General features: G+C 45.6%; 1 long non-coding RNA gene and 1 other non-coding gene across 2 annotated transcripts; one reads left to right on the top strand and one right to left on the bottom strand.

Annotated features, from left to right (window-relative positions):
- Positions 1-1,918: 1,918 nt before the first annotated feature.
- LOC139439408 (uncharacterized) lies at positions 1,919-21,380 on the bottom strand. Its single transcript, XR_011649320.1, has 2 exons — positions 21,300-21,380; positions 1,919-2,185 (listed from the first exon to the last, which is right to left on the bottom strand). It is a non-coding gene; the product is annotated as an uncharacterized lncRNA (long non-coding RNA).
- LOC111762869 (U6 spliceosomal RNA) lies at positions 14,362-14,468 on the top strand. The gene has a single exon (XR_002795875.1). It is a non-coding gene; the product is annotated as a U6 spliceosomal RNA (small nuclear RNA).
- Positions 21,381-24,815: the final 3,435 nt, after the last annotated feature.

Genomic DNA, 24,815 nt, shown 5'->3' with positions numbered 1-24,815 from the left:
ATGACATAACAAAAAGAGACACAGAGGAGAGACAATAAGAGATGCAGCAGTCCAGGTATCTAAGGTGGCTCAAGAGATTGAGCACCTCTCTCCCACTCCAGAAGGTCCCAAGATCAGTTCCCGATGCTGCTAAAAGTGAAGACAAGCACACACAGAAAGCAGACAGTGAGTGCAAAACAATGAGCAGGGGTGGGAGTGGGGGATAAATAAATCTTTGGGGGAAAACATTGAAGGAAAAGGAGCACATGATCATCTTGATCAATGCAGAAAAGGCATTCAACAAAGTCTGGCATCCTTTTTTTTTTTTAAGATTTTTTTTCTTTCTTTCCCCTTCCCCCACCCCCTGCCCCAGTTGTCTGTTCTCTGTGTTCATTCTCTGCATGTTCTTTTGTCTGCTTCTGTTGATGTCATTGGCAAAGGAATATGTGTCTCTTTTTGTTGCATCATCTTGTTGTGTCAGCTCTCCGTGTGTGCGGTGCCATTCCTGGGCAGGTTGCACTTTCTTTTGCGCTGGGTGGCTCTCCTTACAGGGCGCACTCCTCATATGTGGGGCTCCCCTACGCGGGGACACCCCTGCGTGGCAGGGCACTCCTTGCACGCATCGGCACTGCATGTGAGCCAGCTCCACATAGGTCAAGGAGGCCCGGGGTTTGAACTGCGGACCTCTCATGTGGTAGACAATGCCCTAACCACTGGGCCAAGTCCGCTTCCCCCAGCATCCGCATCCTTTTTTGATAAAAACATTTCGAAAGATAAGAATAGAAGAAAAATTCCTCAATATGATAAAGGGCATATATGAAAAACCCACAGCCAACATATTAGTCAATGGGAACAGGTCGAAAGCTTTCCCTCTAAGATAAAGAACAATACGAGGGTGCCCATTGTCACCACTGTTGTTAATCTTGTGCTAAAAGTTCTAGCTAGAGCAATTAGACAAGAGAAAAAAAAAAGAAAAGGGGTAAGTGGATGTGGCTCAGGCGACTGAGTTCCCACCCACCATATAGGAGGTCTGGTTCGGTTCCTGATGCCTCCTGGAGAAGACATGCAAGGCAGCAACCTGATGCAACAGGTTGGCACAAGATGATGCAGTGAGATGATGCAACCAAGAGACAGCGAGGAAACACAGTAAGAGATGCAACAAAGCAGGAGCAGAGGTGGCTCGGGCAATTAGTGCCTCCCTCCCACGTGGAAGTTTCCTGGGTTCAGTTCTCAGTGCCTCCTAGAAAAAGAAGATCAGCACACAACAAATGGACTCAGCAAATGCAAACAATGAGAGGGTGGGGAGAAATAAATAAAATCCTTAAAAAAAAAAAAGAAAAGGCATCCATATAGGAAAAGAGGAAGTAAAACTCTCACTATTTCAGATGGCATGATCCTATGTTTAGAAATTTCTGAAATGTCTATGACAAAGCTACTTGAGCTAATAAATGAGCTCAGATCAACATGCAGAGAATGGAGGTGGCTCAAACGTTTAGGCACTTCCCTCCCACGTTGGCGGTCCTGGGTTCAGTTCCCAATGCCTCCTAAAGAAACAAGGAAGATGAACAGACACGACTAGTTTAAACAATGAGGGGATGGGGAGAAATAAATAAAATCTTTAAAAAAAAAAAAGCCAATGTGCAGAAATTAGTTGTTTCTGTACAATAGTATTGAACAATCTGAGGAGGAAATCAGGGGGGGAAATTCCATTTACAATAGCAACAAAAAGATTCGAATACCTAGGAATCAATTTAACCAAAGAATTATAGGACCTGTATTCAGAAAACTACAAGACAATGCTGAAAGAAATCAATGAAGATCTAAACAAATGGAATGACATTTCATGTTCATGGAATGGAAGACTAAATATCATGAAGATGTCAATCCTAGCCAAATGATTTATAGATTCAATGCAATACCAATCAAAATTCCACCAAACTACTTTTTTTAAGATTTATTTTATTTAACTTATTTTCCCCACCCTTGCCGCTTGCTTGCTGTCTGCTCTCTGTGTCCATTGCGCGTTCTTCTGTGTCTGCTTACTCCCTTTGTTGCTGCGCCAGCTCTTCGCAGGTGTGGGCCGTCAGCTCTCCCCAGGCACAGGCCAGCTTGCCTTCACAAGGAGGCCCTGGGACGCAAACCCAGGACCTCCCATATGGTAGACGGGAGCCCAGTTGATTGAGCCACAGCCACTCCCTCCATCAGCCTATTTACAGAAACAGAAAAGCCACTTACCAAAATTATTTGAAAGGGAAAGTGCACCCAAATAGCTAAAAGCATTCTGAAAGAGAAAAGTGATGTGGGAGAACTTTTACTTCCTAACTTTGGAACATACTACAAAGCTACAGTGGTCAAAACAGTATGGTATTGGGACTAGAAAGATGTGGGACTCTCTTCTCCAGAAAAATAGCTAAAGGACAGGCTGAAACAGCCTGGGAAAAAGACATTCTAGGGTTTAGGACACCAGGAAAAGTTTGGACACTACCCAAGGAGAGAGGGGTAAAAGAGGGGAATTGCAACAACAGAACTGTGAGTTGAAACCAGCAGCTGCTGCTGCCAGTGCCTCCTCCCACACTAAAGACACTTAAGAATTCTCAGGCCTCTGGGCCTGCACCTACAGACAAAGGGGCCTCCAGGGATCTACCACCCCAGGAAAGGGGAAGGAGAGGGACACAGCCTAAGGCTGACTCAGCTTTTTAAAAATTTTTTTTTAAGATTTATTTTTTATTTATTTCTCTCCCTGCCCCCCCAGTTGTCTGCTCTCTGTGTCCATTCACTGTGTGTTCTTCTGTGACCACTTCTATCCTTTATCAGCGGCACTGGGAATCTGTGTCTCTTTTTGTTGCATCATCTTGCTGCGTCAGCTCTCTGTGTGTGCGGCGCCATTTTTGGGCAGGCTGAACTTTCTTTCACTCTGGGCGGCTCTCCTTATGGGGCACACTCCTTGCGCATGGGGTTCCCCTCCACGGGAGACACCCCTGTGTGACAGGGCACTCCTTGCATGCATCAGCACTGCGCATGGGCCAGCTCCACACGGGTCAAGGAGACCTGGGGTTTGAACCTTGGACCTCCCATGTGGTAGGCGGACACCCTAACCACTGGGCCAAGTCCACTTCCCTGCTGTGTGTTCTTCAGTGTCCACTTACATTCTCAGTGGCACCAGGAATCTATGTCTCTTTTTGTTGCATCATCTTGCTGCATCAGCTCTCCATGTGTGCGGAGCCACTCCTGGGTGGACTGCACTTTCTTTGCATGGGGCGGCTATCCTTGCAGGGCACACTCCTTGCGTGTGGGGTTCCTCTATGCGGGGGACACCCCTCTGTGACACAGCACTCCTTGTGTGTAGCAGCACTGCACGTGGGCCAACACACCACATGGGCCAGGAGGCCCTGGGTTCGAACCCTGGGCCTTCTATATGTAGGTGAATGCTTTATCAGTTGAGTCACATCCACTTCCCCAGCATTCTTTTTTGATAAAAATACCTCAAAAGTTTTTGTGTGATCTATTTATCCTTAAAAAAAAAATACAATAAAAAAAGGGGGAAAAAGCACTTCAAAAGATAGCAATAGAAGGAAAATTCCTCAATATGATAAAAGGCATAGATGAAAAACCCACAGCCAACATCGTACTCAAAGGGTAAGTGTTGAAAGCTTTTCCTCTAAGATCAGGAACAAGACAAGGATGCCCACTGTCACCATTGTTATTCAATATTGTACTAGAAGTTCTAGCTAGGGAATTAAACAAGAAAAAAATTAAAGGCATCCAAAAAGGAAAAGAGGAAGTAAAACTCTCACTGTTTCAGATGACATGATCCTGTACTTAGAAAATTCTGAAGTATCCATGACAAAGCTACTTGAGCTAATAAATGAGTTCAGCAAAGTGGCAGGATAGAAGATCAACATGCAGAAATCAGTAATGTTTTTGTACACTACTACTGAACAATCTGAGGAGGAAATCAGGGAAAAAATTCCATTTTCAATAGCAACAAATAGACTAAATACATACGAATTAATTTAAGTACAGACCTATATGCAGAAAACTACAAAACAATGATAAAAGAAATTCTGAAAGATCTAAACAAATGGAAAGACATTCCATGTTCATGGATTAGAAGAATAAATATTGTGAAGATGTCATTCTTACCCAAACTGATTTATAGATTCAATGCAATTCCAATCAAAATCCCAACAGCTTACTTTACATAATTAGAAAGGCAATTACTAAATTCATTTGGAAGAGAAAGTGCACCTGAATAGCCAAAAGCATTCTGAAAAAGAAGAGCAACATGGGAGGAATTTCACTGCCTGACCTTGAAACATTTTACAAAGCTACAGTGGCCAAAACAGCATGGTACTGGCATAAAGATAGACACATCAATCGGTAGGATAGAATTGAGAATCCAGAAACAAACCCTCACCTATACAGTCAACTGATTTTTGACAAACCTACCATCTTAATATTAACGGGACAAAACAGTCTCTTCAACAAATGGTGTTGGGACAACTGGATATTTATAAACAAAAGAATGAAAGAGAACACCTATTTTACTCTCTATACAAGAATCAACTCAAAATGGATCAAAGACCTAAATATAAAAGCCAGGATCATAAAACTACTAAAAGAAAATGTAGAGAAACATCTTCAAGACCTTGTAGTAGGTGGTGGTTTTTTGGACTTTGCACTCAAAGCACACACAACAACAGGAAAAATAGATAAGTGGGACCTCCTTAAAACTAAACACTTTTGCACCTCGTGGGACTTCTATCAAAAGAGTGAAAAGGCAGCCAACTCACAGGAGAAAATATTTGGAAATCACATATCCAATAAGGGTTTAATATCCAGGATATATAAAGAGATGCTACAACTCAATAATAAAAAAGGCAAATGACCCAATTGAAAAATGGACAGAAGACTTGAATAGACATTTGTCCAAAGAAGAAATACAAATGGCACAAAAAGCACATGAAGAAATACTCAACATCACTAATGATTAGGGAAATGCAAATCAAAACTACAGTGAGATATTTCGCACCTATCAGAATGGCCACTATTAAAGAGAGAGAGAGAACTACAAGTATAGGAGAGGATGTGGAGAGATAGGAACACTTATTCAATGTTGGTGGGGTAAAAATAAAAAACAACAATGTTGATGGGAATGTAGAATGGTTCAGCCACCATGAAAGACTGTTTGGCAGTTACTAAAGAAGTCGAATATAGATTTGCCACGTGGCCTGGCAATACCACTACTGGTCATACACCCAGAAGAACTGAGAGCAGTGATACGAACAGACATCTGCACACTGATGTTCATAGTGGCATTATACATGATTGCCAAAATATGGAAACAACCCACGTGTCCATTAACTGATGAAAGGATAAACAAACTGGTGTATATACACAATGGAATGTTATGCAGCTGTAAGAAGAAAGGAAGTCGTGAAGCACATGACAACATGGATGAACCTGGAGGACATTATGTTGAGTGACACAAGCCAGACACAAGAGGACAAATACTGTATGATTGCACTATTAAGAACTAAATGAATTGTGTAAACTCATGGAGTTAATCGCTAGAATATGGTTTACCAGAAAATAGAATGAGGTTAGAGAATGGAAAGCTGAGGGTTAACTTGTGCACAATTGGTAAAAAAATGAGTGTTAATCCTTGGAATTGAACAGAAAAGGTGAAAGTCCATCATAGAATTTGTAACTAGCAGGACTATTATATGGGTAGGACAGTGGTTGAAAGGGAAAGTCTAAGGTTATATATATTACTAAAAAGAAAACTAAAAAATGTAACATTGGACTGTACAGCATAGTAAAACCTCATGTGAAATATGAATATAGTAATATTGCATATATAAGCCTTTTTCTTTGAAACCGAACAAATTTTTTGTATGTTAATGTTCTGTTTTTTGTTTTTTTTAAAGATTTATTTATTTATTTAATTCCCCCCCCCCCTCCCCCGGTTGTCTGTTTTCTGTGTCTATTTGCTGCGTCTTGTTTCTTTGTCCGCTTCTATTGTCGTCAGCGGCACGGGAAGTGTGGGCGGCGCCATTCCTCGGCAGGCTGATCTTTCTTTCCTGCTGGGCGGCTCTCCTTAAGGGCGCACTCCTTGCGCGTGAGGCTCCCCTACGCGGGGGACACCCTTGCGTGGCACGGCACTCCTTGCGCGCATCAGCACTGAGCATGGGCCAGCTCCACACGGGTCAAGGAGGCCCGGGCTTTGAACTGTGGACCTCCCATGTGGTAGACGGACGCCCTAACCACTGGGCCTAGTCCTTTTCCCTGTATGTTAATGTTACAGGGTGTTAATTTTAGGCAAAAAAAACACAAAACCAATATGCTCAGTGAAAGAAACCAAACACAAATACTACATATTGTATGATTCCATTTATATAAAATGTGGGGAAACGGACTTTGGCCCAGTGGTTAGGGCGTCCGTCTACCACATGGGAGGTCCGCGGTTCAAACCCCGGGCCTCCTTGACCCGTGTGGAGCTGGCCATGCGCAGTGCTGATGCGCGCAAGGAGTGCCCTGCCACGCAAGGGTGTCCCCCGCGTGGGGGAGCCCCACGCGCAAGGAGTGCGCCCGTGAGGAAAGCCGCCCAGCGCGAAAAGAAAGAGCAGCCTGCCCAGGAATGGCGCCGCCCACACTTCCCGTGCCGCTGACGACAACAGAAGCGGACAAAGAAACAAGACACAGCAAATAGACACCAAGAACAGACAACCAGGGGAGGGGGGGAAATTAAATAATAAATAAATAAATCTTAAAAAAATAAAATAAAATAAAAATAAAATAAAATAAAATAAAATGTGAACATAAATTTATTTTTAAAGAAGTTATTTTGTCTGCCTCTGTCCACTTAAAAACTCTCAATGCTAGGGGCTGGGGAGCCACGGTCTCTGGGCCTCTGTTCCTCAGAGCTCACCTGATAGCAGGAAGTCTAGGAACTAAGAAGCCATGACAATACAGTTTGACAGAAGGAGGTGATAGTGTAATAGGAGCACTTTTGAGCAGCACCTAACCGATTTGGGCCCTGGGGAAACTTCCCCAGAGAAGAGACATCGATGCCTGTACAGTAGGAGTGAGCCAGACTAAAGTGAGGGACAGTGTTCCAGGTGGGGGAACAACATTTGCAAAGGCCTGCAGATGAGAGAACTTAGTGGGCCCAGGACACAAAAGGAATCAGTCTGGTTGGAGAGTAATTGAGGATGGTGATTTGTGGGCTGTGTCCATTTGGACTCTTGGTGCAAGATGAGAGCCTCACTCCAACATCACTGTAACTCAGTCTTGTATTTGGGGCAAATCTGGAAACACCCAAGGAAGACAGTTGGAAGGAAAGCCTAGTGTTGGCCCGTTTCTCGAGCGAGATCAGTGAGGGTAGGTGTCATGACAGGTGAAGGTCTCTGGGAGGCAGTGTCTGCTCAGAGATGAGTGCAATGGCTCCTGGAAGCAACCCCTGGCGGAGAGTCTTGTTCCGAAGGTCCAGCTTTGCCAAGCCTGTAAACTGGTTGCACACTGGATCTTCAGAGCACCTCCGATAGAAGTGGGGGTCTCTCTGAAGCAACCCCAGACAATGAGGAGCCTACTGCTGTGAGACGTGCATTGTAACTTGTGCCATTTCTCAGGGCGTGGCTGATACCCAGCATATGAGGGTTCTTTGTTCCCTACACACTCTAAAGATCAATTCCTGAGGCAGCCAGGGTTCAAAGAAAGAGCTTATTTGTTTGCGCAAGCAAATGATGTTAGTTTGTGCAAGCTAAGGGCCTTGTGGCCCCAAGAACTACCTCTTGGTTCTGCAGAAATCCTACTATTTTATAACATCAAGGTGCTAATGAATAATTGGGATGGTGCGAACCTGGGCACAGTTTCCTTCATTAATAATAAACATTAAGGATAGGGGTGGGTACCAAACCAAGGTGAGTCACAAAGTTACAATCATTATCAGAGATCAAGGCATTTGGGGGAGGGGGATACTGAAAAATGAAGGTCAATTACAAGGTTTTTCATAGGGAGATCAAACAGAGGAAGGTGGAGTGTTTACCCTTTCCGTAGAAATGTTCCTACATGAAGGTAAAAGCTATCTGGAACAATCATCACAATAGCAAGTAGAAGTGACCATATACCAGGTAAAATCTATTTGGAATAAACATCACAATAGCAGGTCTTTAGTTGGAAAAGGTCATATACAATGGGTGAGGTAAATCTAGCCAGTTTCAGTCATTTCAGATATCAACCTTTGGCTATTTTATAATTTACTGGAAGTAAAAAGGCATCTAAATATGGGTCCCTTGTGTCCTTAGTTAAGTTTATTCCTAAAATATTTTATTCTTTTAGTCACTATTGTAAACAGAATTGTTTTCTTCCTCCTCGGATCGCTCATTAGTGATGTACAGAAACACTATTGAAGATGAATAGATGAGATAGATAGGTAGATACACAGATATAGATGGATCGATGATAGATGGATAGAAGATAGAGATGACAGAATGACGGACAGGTAGGTAGGTAAGTATATAGATGCAGAGATACATACATACATACATACAGAAAAATTGATGAGAGGGAATGATAGGACAAATATAGCAAAATGTTAAAATTGGTGAATATGGGTAACTGGAAGATGGGGTTATGTGATTTGTATTATTTTTCCATCTGTCATATAAGTTTGCAATTATTTCAAAATAAATGTTGAAAGAAGAAGAAAAAAATCCTTAGCTTTAAGGGAAAAAAGAAACACTGTTGATTTTTGTGTGTTCATCTTGAATCCTGCTACTTTGCTGAAATCATCTATAAGTTCTAGTAGTTTTGGTGTGGATTTTTCAGGACTTTCTAAACATAGGATCATATCATCAGTGAATATTGTAAATTTTACTTCTTCCTTTTCTATTTGGGTGGCTTTCATTTCTTTTCCTTGCCTAATTACCCTAACTATTATACAACTTCTAGCTAAAGTTATACATCTCATAGAATGGCCATTATTTTAAAAAAACAAAACAAAAAAGAAAACTACAAGTGCTGAAGAGGATGTGGATAAATAGGAACACTCCTTCACTGCTGCTGGGAAAGTAAAATGGTGCAGTAAAATGGGAAAGTAGAATTGGATCCTTATTCAGGTAGAGAGGGAAGAGAAATGGGAGAAAAGAACAGAAAATAACAGAGCAGGGGTCCCAGGTAGTGAGGAAGGGGATGAAAAGGGATGAAGAGGGCTCATTTACAAGCTACAATTCCCCATTATAGATTATAAATCCCCAGGGTTACTTGCGGTTACTTGCGTGGCCACATGGCAGAGGAAAAATGGCGACAGCGGGCACAGAGGGCAGGACAGATCCGCAGGCAAAAGGGTAAGGCCTGAGAGCGGGCGCGAGCTCTCGGTTTGCTTTAAATTGCTAATAGTCCACCCCTTTGCTAATGGCAGGGGAGGGGGTTTCAGCTGTTTGCTGTTTTGATTGATTACCCCACCCATCAATTCCTTAGGATACAATGATAAAGTTCCTAGAGAACATCTGGGACTTCTCCTTGTTTCCAGGAAGAAGTCTTTGTTCTAGGTAGCAGAATCCTGGGGGTGGGGTTCCTCCAGCAGCCATCTCGGGCATTCCAGATACGTCTATTCCCAATCTTATTAGCCTGCTTCAGTAATACTTCCATAATTTGCTGAGCTGCCTTTTTCTGTTAGTTTATTTTTTTGAATTTGAAATAGTTATTTTTTTAAAGGTGTCTATATAATGGATTAGTAATCATAATTGTTCATTTTAACCCTCGGTTACATGCCCAAAGGTGCTGGAAAATAGGCCAGCTACCTCTGGTCACAGGTACTCAGACATGGCATGTGCACATACATGGCTTATTTAATCGTATCTGGTGTAAACCCTACTCAGAAAGAGTTATCTTTCTTTTTTTTTTTTTAAAGATTTATTTACCCCCCCTTTTTTTTTTTTTTTTAAAGATTTATTTACACCCCCCCCCCCCCGCCCCCGTTGTCTGTTCTTGGTGTCTATTTGCTGTGTCTTGTTTCTTTGTCCGCTTCTGTTGTCGTCAGCGGCACTGGGGAGTGTGGGCGGCACCATTCCTGGGCAGGCTGCACTTTCTTTCACGCTCGGCGGCTCTCCTTACGGGCACACTCCTTGTGTGTGGGGCTCCCCCACGCGGGGGACACCCTTGCGTGGCACGGCACTCCTTGCGTGCATCAGCACTGCGCATGGCCAGCTCCACATGGATCAAGGAGGCCCGGGGTTTGATCCGCGGACCTCCCATATGGTAGACGGATGCCCTAACCACTGGGCCAAAGTCCGTTTCCCAGAAAGAGTTATCTTTTGACACCTATGGAGTTCAAAACACTAAGGAAAGACAGCCTGCCCTCTCCCCCAGACAGGTGGGAATGAGGTCATTCTGGGCAGACTGACCTCATGGAGGAAGTGTCACCAAATTCCAGTCTACTTTACCTGTCTCTGAAGGAGGGAAGGCGGTCCAGGCCAGGGGCCCCGTACCCTCTGGCGGGGGAAGGGGCAGGGGGCCTGTTCCCCTGATGCCTGGAGGGACTGAGGAAAGCTTTCACTTCTGTGTCAGGCAGGGAAGGGAGCTAAGAATGAGGTGAACAGTCACAATAACACCCAAACCGGTCATAATCTGAACGTTTTACCACAGAAGAGGTTGGCGGTTATAATGACATTTATGAAACACTGGGGCAGGCAGCCCTTCACATGCAGAATCTAGTTAACTCCTCACAAGTGTCTCTCTCTAGCCTCTCATGCATACTCCTTGCTGGTAGACAAAATTACCTCTTACCACCCATTTCCAAATGAACAGACTGAGGTTCAGAGGCAGAGTGACTTGTTCAAGGCCACACGTCCAAAAAGTAGCTGACCATTTAAGTAGCCACAGTGTGCCATCCTGCCGCCTCAGTGGAGGAGTCTCTCACCCGAGGTCATGAGTTAGAATTTTTTTTTTTTAAGATTTTTTCATTCCTCTCCCTTCCCCTGCCCCTTGCCTGCTGTGTCCATTTGCTGTGTGGTGGTCTGCGCCCACTTGCGTTATCCTGTGGCCCTGGGAAACTGCATCTGTTGTTGCGTCATCTTGCTGTGTGAGTTCCGTGTGTGCGGCGCTACTTCTGGGCAGGTTGCGCTTTTTTCACGCAGGGCACCTCCTTGCAGGGTGCACACCTTGCCCATGGAGGACCCCTACATGGGGACACCCCTGCGTGGCACGGCACTCCTTGTGCGCGGCAGCAGCACTGCGTATGGGCCGGCTCATCACATGGGTCAGGAGGCCCTGGGGATCAAACCCCGGACCCTCCATATGGTAGACAGACACCCTCAGTTGAGCCATGTCTGCTTCCCCATGAGTTAGAATTTGAACCCAGAACTCTCAGAGCCCCTAGGCCCAAGGACTCAATCACAAATCTTTGCTGAGATGCTTGTAAGTTGGGCCAAGCATCTCGCCACCAGGGCAGTGGCCAAAAATGGACAGCCTCTAGCTTAGGCTCAGCCTGGGCCTCTCTCCCAATTCCACTGAGCAGGATGCTTTGCTCCTTTTCCTAGTGAGCCTCTCATTCCCAACATCAGGAACTGTGACAGGAAATCTGACCTTTAACTCCCTCAGCCTTCATGTTTATCCCAGAACTGCAAAAATCTCCGCTGGAATAATAAGCAGCTGACACTCGGGGGCACATCCTCTGAGCCAGCCCCCGAGCCCAGTGCTCTGCATGATTATCACACGTATTCCTAATGGCAGCCCTTGGAGGTATGTAGAGTTGTCCCCATTTTCCAGATGAGGCAAATGAAGCTCAGAGAGATCACCTCACTTTCCCAAGGAAACACAGCTAAGTAGCAGACTCAGAGGTTTCCAAAGATATGCTCTTTAAACAACAGATAATAGTTTCCCAATCTCTGAGTAGCACACTTATCACAGAGACTTCTGCAAATACAGATACGGGACTCAAACAGATATTCATACACCATCGTTGACAGCAGCAGCATTCACAAGAGCCAAAAGGTGAACCAACCCAAGTGTCCCATCAATAAGTAAAGAGAGGGAAGTGGACTTGGCCCAGTGGTTAGGGCGTCCACCTACCACATGGGAGGTCCGCGGTTCAAACCCCGGGCCTCCTTGACCCGTGTGGAGCTGGCCATGCGCAGTGCTGATGCACGCAAGGAGTGCCGTGCCACGCAGGGGTGTCCCCGCATAGGGGAGCCCCACACACAAGGAGTGCGCCCCGTAAGGAGGCTGCCCAGCACGAAAGAAAGCGCAGCCTGCCCAAGAATGGCACCGCCCACACGGAGAGCTGACACAACAAGATGGTGCAACAAAAGGAAACACAGATTCCTGTGCCGCTGACAACAACAGAAGCGGACAAAGAAGATGCAGCAAATAGACACAGAGAACAGACAACTGGGGTGAGGGGGGGAAGGGGAGAGAAATGAAATAAAATAAATAAATATTTAAAAAAAAAGTGAAGAGAGAAACACGATACAATTATTCAGCTGTAAAAAAAGAATGAAGTCCTGATACATGCTACAACACAGATGGACCTTGAAAACATTACGCTGAGTGAAATAAGCAAAGCACATATTATTTGATTCCACTTATTTGACAAATATTATTTGATTCCACTTATTTGACAAATATTATTTGATTCCACTTATTTGAAATATCTAGAATAAGCAAATTCATAGAGACAGAAAGTAGAATACAGGTTACCAGGGGCTGGTGGAAGGGAAAAATGGGGAATTATTGCTTAAATGGTACAGAGTTTCTGTTTGGGATGATGAGTTTTGGTAAAGGATGGAGGTGATGGTAGCAATACATGTGAATGTAATTAATGCCACTAAATTTATACATAAAAATAGTAAAATGGCAAAATTTATATTACATATATGTGTATTACCACAGTGAAAAAATTAATAAAGATCTGGGTTCCTAGACTCGAGGGATTCTGATTTTGTAGTGAGCCCAGAAATGTATTTTTTAAAATAAGCACCCCAGGTCTTCCCTGATCTCTTGCCTCTCTGATGCACGTTCCTTGCTGGGAGACAAAATCGCGTCTAACTACCAGCAATAGCGTGCTATCAAATCCTGCCCTCCGAGCCAGTCAATCTTCCCAGCTACAAAGCCACTTGACCCTCAGAGCAAGCTGTGGCCCTTCTAGATAAAACCTGGGTGTGATTTTATCTGCATTCTCCCCAGCACCTCATCCGAGCCTTCTCACAGGCCCTGATGTTTGTTGGCGGCCAATTGTTGCTGATTTACCACTCCACCCTCTGCCCACCCACACCAGCAAACCTGCCCAGCTGGTTTGCAAGAGAAGAGCTGGAACTGTTTTGCCATCTTAGGGCTCCTCTCACCTCTGATGTTTTAGGGGCTCAGGAAGTACATGTAGGGGTTGGGAGGAGGGGGCCACTTGGAGAAGAGTGCTGGGCAGGGGGTGACTTTGAGCACAGCCTGCTTTGCAGACCCCAAGGGTGGGTGCTGTTAGGCCCCAGTACAGCCCCTACCCTGGCGCACCTCCATCGCCCACCTGCAATGCTTGTCTCTTAGTCAACGTCCACCGCCCCCAGCAGCGCCGGATCCAGTCTCACCCTAGATAGGGAACTTCTTCATTGTGACTGATGGTGGTCCCTCCTGTTATCCAGCCCAGCTTCGGGAGGAGTCCTGTACCTTCTGCCAAGGTGCTCAAAGGAAGGGGTGAGTAAGCAACAGGCAGGCTCTTGCAGAGGAAATCAGGATGTTCATAATATGGTGATGGCTTAGGGTTTTTTTTCCTTTTTTAATCTGGTCAAACAGAGTGCTCATCAGGCCATACCATAATAGACAGGGACCCAGGCTGGTGGCTTCACCTCGCCAGGTGAACTATAAAATAGGGAAAGTAATGCCTGCCGTGCCAACTTCACAAGTGACCCTAGAAATGAAGGCTGGTTTAATGATTGTAAAGAAGTATGAAAATGACAGCTCATTCTTATGAAAGTGATACTTTGTGTGTTCTAGGCATATTCATACCCTGCAGGAAGGCAAGGTCCCCATAGTTGAAAGTGGGACCTTAGTGGGTGGGCATTCAGGGTGCATGCCAGGGGGTCTCAGAAGGGGTAGGGAGAGGAGTGCTGGAGGAGTAAGGGAGGGGCCGCCCGACATGGGGGAGAAGGGCATGGGCTGGGGAAAGTGTGAAGGAAAACCTCTTACCTTGGGAGTTTGGGATATCTGGGCATTCACATTCATTCATTCATTCATTCATTCATTCATTCATTCAACAGGTATTTTTTCTGACAAGCTCTAAACTCTGGGGATGCAATAATGAGCAAAACAGACACATGTCTGCCCTCACAGAGCTTGCCTTCAAATGTGGTGGGTGGGGTGGGGAGACAGACAACAAAGCAAATTAAATGTTTAATGCCCACTCCGGCAGCACGTGTCCACGAACTGGAACAATACAGAGAAGATGAGCATGGCCCCTCCACAAGGATAACACACAAATTCGTGAAGCACTCCATATTAAATAAACAAACAAATAAATGTTTAAAAGAGAGAGGGAGGGAGAGAAAGAAAAATAAATGTTTTTTCCCGATGGTGGTTAAGTGCTAGGGAAAAAAATAAAGAAAAAGGGATGAGACCTGGAGCTTATGAAATTTGGGCCTCCTCCCTCCCCCCAAAATGGAAGGAATTCAAATTTAGATCCAGGACCTGGGAAGGGGCCTGTTCTGGGACAGTTTTAAATAGGGTGGTCAGGGAAACCTTGGCTAGAAAGAGGTCAATGCAGTTGAGACTTACATTAGGTGAGGGAGGGAGCCCTGTGGATGCCAAGAGGAAGAGTGTTCCTAGAGGGGCGGCAGCAGGTGCAAAGGCCCTGGGGCAGGACTTTGCCTGGTGTGTCTGAGGACCAGGGAAGAAGCCAGTGTAGCCTGAGCAGGGTGATGAAGGGGGAGAGTAGGGATCAGATAAGAGACGAAATGGGGTGGAGGGAGATTGTGAAGGCCTTTCAAGCCATTATAAGGACTTTGGCTTCTATTCTTTCTCTGTGAGATGGGAAGCTCATAGAAGATTTTAAGCAGAAAAGTAATACAATCGGACTTGCATTTTTACAAATTGCTTCTGTCCACTGGGTGGAGGGGGTGAAAGAGTGGAAGCAGGGAGACCATTAGGGTGGCCTGGGCCAGGCTGGGAGTAGTGCATGGTGAGAAGTAGCTGGATTCTGGAAACACCAGTATTTTGAAGGTAGAGCCAACGGGAATTGTGGCTGGGTTGAATATGCAGTACTTGGAAAAGAGGCATCTAGGGGGCCTCCAAGGATTTTTGCCTGAGCAACCACAAGGGTGGAGGTGTGATTTTCTGGAATGAGGAAAACAGTGGGAAGAGCAAAGGGGAAGATAAGGAGTTAAGTTTTGGACATATTAGGTTTGAGATGCCAATTGGACATCGACGTGAAACAGATCTGGGAATGGAGGGGTCAGACGAGAGGTGTAAATGTGGGTGTTATCAGCGTGACATACTGATGGTATTGAGAGCCAAGACTTGGCAGGCTGATGGCACCAAGGGAGTGGGTGTAGCCAAGGCGAGGGCCAAGGGTGGAGCTTGTGGGCACCCACGAGGAGAGCTCAGGAAAAGAGGAAGACTCAGCAACGGAGACTGAGAAGGAGCGGCCAAGGAGGGAGACCCAGGAGAAGCCTCCCCCAAACAGTGTTTCAGAAAGGAGGCAGTGACTGGCCGTGCGTGACGCTGCTGAGAAGATTTAGGAGAAGGCACTGGTGACCTGGACAAAAACGGTTTTGGGGGCGGGGCAGCGAGTGAAAGCCTGGTTGGAGTGGGTTCCAGACAGGAACTGGGGACAGCAACTATAGTTTTTCAAGGAGTTTTGCTCTAAACGCAAGCAAAGAAATGCAGAAAATGGAGAAAAATGTGAGGTCAAGAGAGAGTTTTTGTTTTGTTTTTTCTTTGTTTTTAAGGTAGGAGATTTAACAGCGTGCTTGCATGTTGATGAAAATGGTCCAGTGAAAAAGGGGGAAATCAATGAAACAGCAGAAAGGGGAGAATTGCTGGGGCAAGGACCTTGAGCAGGGGAGAGAAGGTGGATCTTCTGCACAAGTAGAGGGTTGGCCTTGGGTAGGAGGGTTTTATAGACCTGGATGCAGGGACATGAGGAGATGTGGTCGAGGAAGCTTGTGTTTCCCTCAAGGAAATAGGAAGCAACAATGTATAGCAAATGGGAAAAGAAAAAAAAAATAGAATTCTCTGGCTTTATTCATAATCACAAAAAATCACCGAGAAGTTCTTCAATTAGCAAGTAGATAGACATAGCCATACAGTGGAATAATACACAGCAATAAAAAGGAATGGACTGGGAAGCACATGTGGCTCAAGCAGTTGGGCACTTGCCTACCACATAGGAAGGTCCCAGGTTCAGTTCCCAGTGTCTCCTGAAAAGAAGACAACCAGACAGCACACAACAGAGAGACACACAGAGCAGACAGCAAGCACAAACAATGAGCTGGGGTGGGGAGAGAAAAAGAAAAGAAATCTAAAAAAAAAGGAATGGACTACGGATACTGATATATCCAAAATGGATGAATCTCAGAAACATTATGCAGAATAAAAGAAGCCAGTCTCAAAAGTTTACATGTAGGGAAGGTGATTTGGCTCAACTGATAGAGCATCTGCCTACCACATGGGAGGTCCAGGGTTCAAACCCAGGGCCTCCTGACCTGTGTGATGAGCTGGCCCACTCGCAGTGCTGATGTGTGCAAAGAGTACCATGCCACACAGGTGTCCCCCGTGTAGGGGAGCCCCACGTGCAAGGAGTGCACCCCATAAGCAGAGCCACCCCACGTGAAAAAAGTGCAACCTGCCCAGGAATGGCGCCAAACACAAGGAGAGCTGACGCAGCAAGATGATGCAACAAAAAAGAGACACAGTTTTCCAGTGCCACTGACAAGAATACAAACGGACACAGAAAACACACAGTGAATGGACACAGAGAGCAGACAACTGGGGAGGGAAGGTGAGAGAAATAAATTAAAAATAAATCTTAAAAAAAAAGTTTACATGTATATGATACTCTGGAAAAGGCAAAAACCATAGGAACAGAAAGCAGAGCAGTAGTTGCCAGGCAGTGAGGGCTGGGCATTGGGGGAGGCATTGACTCCAAAGGGGCAGCACAAGAGACTTTTGGGGTTGGTGGGACTGATCTGTCTCCTAATTGTGTGGTAGTGGTTAGACCATTGCCTACACCTGCCTGAACTAGACCTGCACACCAAAAAGAGTGAATGTGACCATATATAAATTAAAAATAGTGGAAAAAATAATAGAGATTGATATATTAGAAAAAAGTAAACCCACAATTCCTCAAATTAAAAGACAAAAAGCACTCTCAGCTTCCACATCTATTATACCTACTACCCCATACATTATACCCATACAGGGCAGGAGCTGGTTTACCATGAAACTAACGGTGCTCAAAGCCCTGGCAAAACCTGAGTCCAGCCCGGGACTGGGCCCCAGAGGCTGTCGCTGGAGTCCCACAGCCTCATAGGGAGTGTCTGGCCCTGCCCCCTTCTCTATCCTCAGTCACTGCCCTTTGCCGCTCTGGGTGGGCCACACGGCCTTGGGGTTTGGTGTCTGCCATTCCTCTGTGCAGGAAGCTCTGCCCCCAGATGTTTGCATGGGCGCTCCTTCTTGCACCCAGCTCTCAGCTCCTACGTCACCTCCTCCAAGAGAGGCCCTCCTGGACACCCAGTTTAAAGTAGCCTCCCAGCCTCCCCTTCACCTGATTTCCTTCCAGGGGCCCATGACTTTCCTACCAGTTCCTCTTGTAATGTAAGCGCCGTAGGGCCTAGGGCCCCAGTGTCCAGGGCAGTGGCTGGGTCACAGAAAGTCTGCAGTTAATCTGTGCAGGAGGGGCCCAGTAGAGGGAGCCATCAAGTGAGTATTGTTTCTAAGTAAGTAAGTAAATTGGCCTCCCAGAGGTTGTCACACAATCAGTGAAACAGGGCAAGGTGGAGTCACACTCAGTGTCTTCTGCCACCAAAACACACAGCTGTGGGGCCACACCCCTTCTCCAAGGACCCACATCATCCAGTGCAGGCCCCTGGCAAATTCAGGGCCTGTGGGCTCATCCATGAGTTGTGAGTGGGTAAGTAGCCAGAAAGGACAATTTGCCGTTTCTTTGACTTTTAAATACAGAGTCTATTTCTTTTTCTTTTTTTTTAAGATTTATCTCCAGCCCTCCCCCCCATCCCCACCCCTCACCGTTCCCCATTGTCTACTCTCTGTGTCCATTCGCTGTGTGTTCTTTCTGTGTCTGCTTGTACTCTCATAAGGTGGCTCTGGGAACCAATCCTGGGATCTTCTGGAGTGGGAGAGAGGCGATTACTTTCTTCCACCACCTCAGCTCCCTGTTCTGCTACATCTACTTATTTTCTCTCCTCTGTGTCTCTTGTTGCGTCATCTTGCAGTGCCAGCTCTCTGTGTCAGCTGGCACTCCTGCACGGGGCGGCTTTCCCACATGGGCCAGCTCGCCATGTGCACTGGCTTGCCCTCACCAGGAGGCCCTGGGCATTGAACCCTGAACCTCCTATGTGGTGGATGGGAGCCCAACTGGTTGAGTCACATCCGTTTCCCAGGAGTCTATGTCTTGAAATAACAAACTCAATCATTTTTCTTTCATTTCGAAGCTCAACTTACAAATCTCATTTTGTTTACACATTTAGTACATTTTTTTTTCCTTTTGTTATTGTGGTAAAATACACACAACTTCACATTTAGTACATTTTAACACTGTTCAATTCCAACCTTCTCAAGGTTAAGACATCCAGCAAGGAAAATATTTTGCCATCCCAAGTGATTTGGGGTGACTTTCACAAAAGACTGAGCTTGCATATTGGCAGTCTTTTGGCCATGACTCAGTGTCCCCCACCTCCACCCTGAGATTATGGTAGGCACACTGAGCCTTCCTTCCTTCCTTCCTTCCTTCCTTCCTTCCTTTCTTCCTTCCTTCCTTCCTTCCTTCCTTCCTTCCTTCCTTCCTTCCTTCCTTCCTCCCTTCCTCCCTTCCTCCCTTCCTTCCTTCCTCCCTTCACCCTTCCTTCCTCCCCACCCTTTCCTTGTTTGCACTTGATGTGAGGCACCTGGAACTGAACCCGGGACTCTGATGTGGGAGGGAAGTGCCTAATTGTTGTGTCACCTCTGCTTCCTCACACTGAGTCTTTTATAACCTCTGTGCCTATAAGGACTCCAAATGCAGAGGTATGACAGTCCCGGTACCCTGAGTTCAAGTTACCTAATTTTTCTGAATGACTAAGATCTGCCAACACCTTCCACTACCACCGTTTCTTCACTGTTGGATTAGATTTAGCTAATCTTAGTATTACTTATTTTATTCCAGATATTCTATATTCAGAAACACCAATTTCTATATGCATCCTATCTACCAGGACCACACCTTTACATGGAGCCGGGTTATGCACCTCTCTCCAGGCTCCAAGGTCTCGACCAGTAAATCTCATCAGAGCAGCTTGGGGCTGAATGGGAGTTGGGCCAGTGTCAAGATAGAGAGACCCCTGGGGTTTAAGATATATTTAGGGGATTTGAATCTCTGGACTGACAACATGATAGCCAGGCCCTAACCTCAACAGACTTCAGCTCCTACACTCTGATTTATTGGACTTACCCCACTCAGCTAACATGGAGTTGAAGAATGTCAACCACCACACCATGGAGCCTAGCGTGCCTACAACTGAAAGCAGGAGGATTGCATCCAGTATCCATGTGGAATCTAAGTCCCCTCTTGACATAGATGTGCAATGGACACAACCAAGCCAAGGTCCACAGGGAGAAGTAATACAGTAAGGATCAGAGTGGACTTAATGACATTCTATTCATGAACTATTGTGGTTAATAATCGAGAAAATGTGGCATTGATGCGGAAAAAGTGGCCATGGTGGCTGCTGGGTGCGGGGAAGGGGAGGAAGAGAAGAGATGTGGAGGCATTCTTGGGACTTGGAGTTGTCCTGGGTGGTGCCCCAGGGACAATTGCCAGATGTTGTATGTCCTCCCATGGCCCACTGGATGGAACAAGGGAAAGTGTGGGCTATGGTGTGGAACACGGGACATGGGGTGCAGTGATGCCCGGAGATGTACTCACCAGACGCAATGGATGTGACATGATGATGGGGGAGAGTGTTGTTGGGGGAGGAGTGGTGGGGTGGGGGCGGTGGGGGCGAATGGGGACCTCATATTTTTTTAATGTAATATCTTTTAAAAAAATGAATAAATTGAGTAGAATTTGGAAAAAAATAAAATAAAATAAAAAAGATAGAGAGACCCCACTTGGTTCAAATCTAAAGTCAACTACTGACCAGCCATGAGACCTAGACAAGTCTTAATTCTAGTGCCTCAGTTTCCCCATCTGTAAAATGGTAATAGTAATATCATCTATCTCATAGGGTTGTCATGAGGATTAAATGCCTGAAATGTTTGGATTTACTAACAGAGGAAGCCCCCAGGTGACCACTGCTCCCTGGGAATTTCAGGGTGGGGAAGGGGCATACTTGCTAAACAGGAAGAGGGGGTGGCTACCTTCGGTCAATAGATGTAGAGTGGGCTCAACCTAGCCACAGCTCAGGGTGGCTCAGAGGTTGGCAAGTGGGTCCTGTACCCCCCTCTGGAGCTGAGCTGCAAAGAGCAGCCAGGTTAAGTTGTTATCTGGAACTTAAGCCTGCTCAGAAATCAGCTGAGGGAAGGGTTCTATTGAGGTGCAACTACCCCCTGCTAAGTAGGGTGCTCTCCCTGGCAGCCCCAGGCTCCTCACTCATAAAGTGGGGGTGACAATACCTCCCACACAGAGTGTTGGACAGAGAAACTGTGATGGTGGACAGAAAATTCTCTGCACAGGGTCTGTCAGTGGTAGCTGCCATTATTACAATTGCCGTCTCTATCTTCCATTTGGGTCCCCAGGCCTGCTGACTAACAACCTCAGAGGAGAACAAATACTGGTGGAGCTACCCTTAACCCTACATGTTTAAAGAAAATGTACAGAAAATGAAATTGAAATTCAGGGAGGATCTTCGGTGCAGAGTGGGTGGATTCTGAGGCAGAGTCGAGAGTAGGCGCCAGGATGCTCACAGGATGCATGCATTTTCAGCCTCCCGCCCCCCCAGGTGATGCGGACGCAAGGGGTCCATGGCCCCGCTTACTGAGACTACAGTACCCCGCCCTCAGGTGCAAAAACCCTCAAGGTGATTCAGCCCGCTCACCCAGTTGACAGCAGGTCACCACTGGGACGCTTTTTTCTCCTGGTTAAGCAGATACCCTTTGAATGTCACCGGCTGTTCTCTTACCTTGAACACGTCTTCCTCCAGACGTTGTCCTGGCTTGAAATCTTACCTCCTTCAGATCTTTATTCAAATGTCCCCTTCTCAGGTAACCGGATTTAACATTGCAACACTCCTCCTACACTTGGCAGGGAGTTTTGTTTGCCATGTTTACTGATGTATTCCTAATGTCTACAACTGGACCTGATAAATAGTGCCCACTGAGTAAATACTTGTGTGAACATTGAATCAACTGGCTGGAAACCAGTCCTTTGGGGAAAACCACTCTATCCCAGCAGCAACAATTTGCTCAACCAGAGACACTCCAAGGAGGGAAGAGGCCAGGTCCTACACAGAGCCAGGCCCTCTCTCAGAGAGAGCCCTGTGCTCCCAGCCAACCCTGCAGTGTCCCAAGGAAGGATGGAGTGACAGGGTCCAAAGGATAGAATTGGAGAAATGTCCAAGTTCTCATTAAAAGAAGCAAGTTGCAACACACTGTGTGTACTATAATTCTACTCTGTTAAAAATGTAACCATTTTGGTTATTCATTCTTTCAATACTTATCTACTGAACACTTACATACAAATATTCATTCCTTAAACAAGTATTTTCTGAGCACCAACTATATGGCAAGACTGGGGCTAGGTCCTGGGGACTCTGGAGAACAAGATAAGGCCTCCTGGCTCTGTGGAACTTCTAACCTAAAAACATAAGCATGGAGAAATTTCTGGAAAGTTACACACCAACTCATTAATAGAAAGTGGATTTTTTAAAGAGGGAATATGGCTGTATTATCAATGATGATAATAATGATCATTAGAAAAACAGAGAATAGGTCTACCACACAGAGGCAGAATGTTAGGAGTGCTGACTCCAGAGCCGGACAGATTTGATCCCTGGCTCTGAACTCCCTTGCTGGGTATTCTTGTGTGTCACCTTACAGCTTTATACCTCGATTTCCTCACCTGTAAAACAGGGATAACCATAGTGCCCAAGCCTTTGGCCCATTTCAGGATTAGGTGAGATAAGGTGTGTTAACTGCTTTTAGCACATGGCAAGCTCCTCTGTAAGCATCTGCCTTGTGGCCTTGGGTGCATCCTGTCACCTCTGTGGGACAGGTACTGTGGTCGTTGCTCAAAATTGACAGATGAGAAAACCAAGACTCACCAACACAAATACCACAGAGGTAAAGTGCCAGGTTCACCACATCTTATCAAAGGCACATACTATCAATATGGCTGTTGTCAGCCTTGATCTCCTGGCTGAGGTAATGTTAGGTTCCCAGGTGATTTTTATGCCAGAGAAACAGGATATGATGGAGACACCTTTGGGTTCTGTGACAATCTGTTTGTTTTTTTAATTTTTAGAATTTAATTTTTATATCAACATTACAAATTACTCAGTTAACACAAGATAACAACTATAACAATGAATCTGCTTTGGTCCATGGTAACACTCTCGCTCCCCTCCCCCACTTTTGCTCATTCCTCAATCTTGAGGGATTTGGGACAATGTCCACTGACTGCTTCAGGCTGAGAAGGGACACAGATATTATGGAGCAGAGGAATGGAATTGTTTTGCTTGCAGTTGGAGAGACTCTTTGCTTTCAGGATGGGGCTGGTCCAAAATCATCATTTTGTTACTTGTCCAGGGCAGGCCTGAAGAACTGGAGATGGAAGTTAACTGCATACCTGCTGGACAACCCTGGTTTTTAGTGGTGGCTTAGACGAAAGTAGTCACAGCAAGTGGAGAGTTCACATGCAGAAAGCACGTCTTTACCGGCCAGGTGCCATGAGCACCTAATACAATGACCTCATTTGTTCCCACAACTCCATGAGGTGGGCGAGGTCATTATCCCCATTTTATGGATGAGCTAAGAAGCAGCAGAGCCAAACCTGCTGGGCACTGCTCTGGGCTATGGGATGCCCTGAAGACAGGCAAAACTATGTGAAGGTGAGGAAGCCATGGTGGGCCCAAACTTTAGTTCTAGTCAGAGGCTATTTATTTCCTCTAGTCTAAGTGGTCTGAGGGTGGGAAATACCCCAAACAGACTGAAGTTAAGAGACAACCTCGGGGGAAGTGAACTTGGCCCAATGGATAGGGCGTCCGCCTACCACATGGGAGGTCCGCAGTTCAAACCCCGGGCCTCCTTGACCTATGTGGAGCTGACCCATGCGCAGTGCTGATGTGTGCAAGGAGTGCCCTGCCACGCAGGGGTGTCCCCCTCGTAGGGGAGCCCCACGCGCAAGGAGTGCGCCCCATAAGGAGAGCCACCCAGCGTGAAAGGAAGTGCAGCCTGCCCAAGAATGGCGCTGCGCACACAGAGAACGGACACAAGATGATGATGCAACAAAAAGAAATACAGATGAATGGACACAGAGAGCAGACAATTGGGGGTGGGGAAAGAGGAGAGGGTGGGGAAAGAGGAGGGGGTGGGGGAGGAGCAGGGGGAGGGGGAGGGAAGGAGAGAGAAATAAATTAAAAAATAAATCTTTCAAAAAAAAAAAGACAACCTGGGGAAAAAAAATACACATGGGGTCAAGGTGTCTAGAGCAAACAGGAATAAAACTGGAAGAAAAAAGGCTAAAAAATAAAATTTTCTTTGTAATTTTCTTCAAGATACTAGAATACAGCCTTTGACCCTGTATGTGCTGGATTACTTAAATAGTCCCTGACAGATGAATGGTAATAATATTTCCTATTTTTCACTGTTACAAGGCACCTATGAACATCTATTTACCTATAACTTTCTCCAACCAAAAGTAAAACTTTTGGGTCATAGGGTAGGAACATTTTGCACTTTGATACTATCAAATTACCCTAAAAGGTAAAAGGTTGCAGTTTCACAATACCAACAGTACAGGAGATTGTCCTATACTGGAGACCAATACTGAATATTTTATTACTTTTTCCACTCAGAAAGGCAATGAAAAGTCATCCCACTTTTTTAAGGAGGTACCAGGTCTTGAAACCAGGACCTCGTACATAGGAAGCAGGCACTCAACCACTGAGCTATATTTGCTTCCCAATGAAAGCTGATTTTTTCATGTATTCAGTCAGTACCAGGGATCAAACCTAGGACCTCGGACAAAGGAAGCAGGAGCTCAACCACTTGAGCTCATCCACCCCCATTTCACTTTTTATTTATTTTTATTTTTTATTTTTTGGTGGGCAGAGGGCCCCAAAGGCCGACAAGTTTTTACAGATTTTTCATTTATTTATTCCCCCCCCACCTTGTGGCTTGCTTGCTGTCTGCTGTGTCCATTTGCTGCACATTCTTCTGCATCTGCTTATCTCCCTTTGTTGTGTCATTTTGCAGTATCAGCTCTCCACAGGTGCGGGCCAGCTTGCCTTCACAAGGAGGCCCTGAGATGCGAACCCAGGGACTCCCATATGGTAGATGGGGGCCCAATCGATTGAGCCACAGTCACTCCCCATCTTTTGCTTATTGCTTTATAAGAGCTCTTTATATACTGTGGAGATATATATATATATATATATATATATATTTTTTTTTTTTTTTTTTTTTTTTTTTTTTTTTTT

This window comes from Dasypus novemcinctus, chromosome 8, assembly GCF_030445035.2.
Source record: "Dasypus novemcinctus isolate mDasNov1 chromosome 8, mDasNov1.1.hap2, whole genome shotgun sequence".
Lineage (NCBI taxonomy): Eukaryota > Metazoa > Chordata > Mammalia > Cingulata > Dasypodidae > Dasypus > Dasypus novemcinctus.
This window is presented reverse-complemented; position numbering and strand designations above follow the sequence as displayed.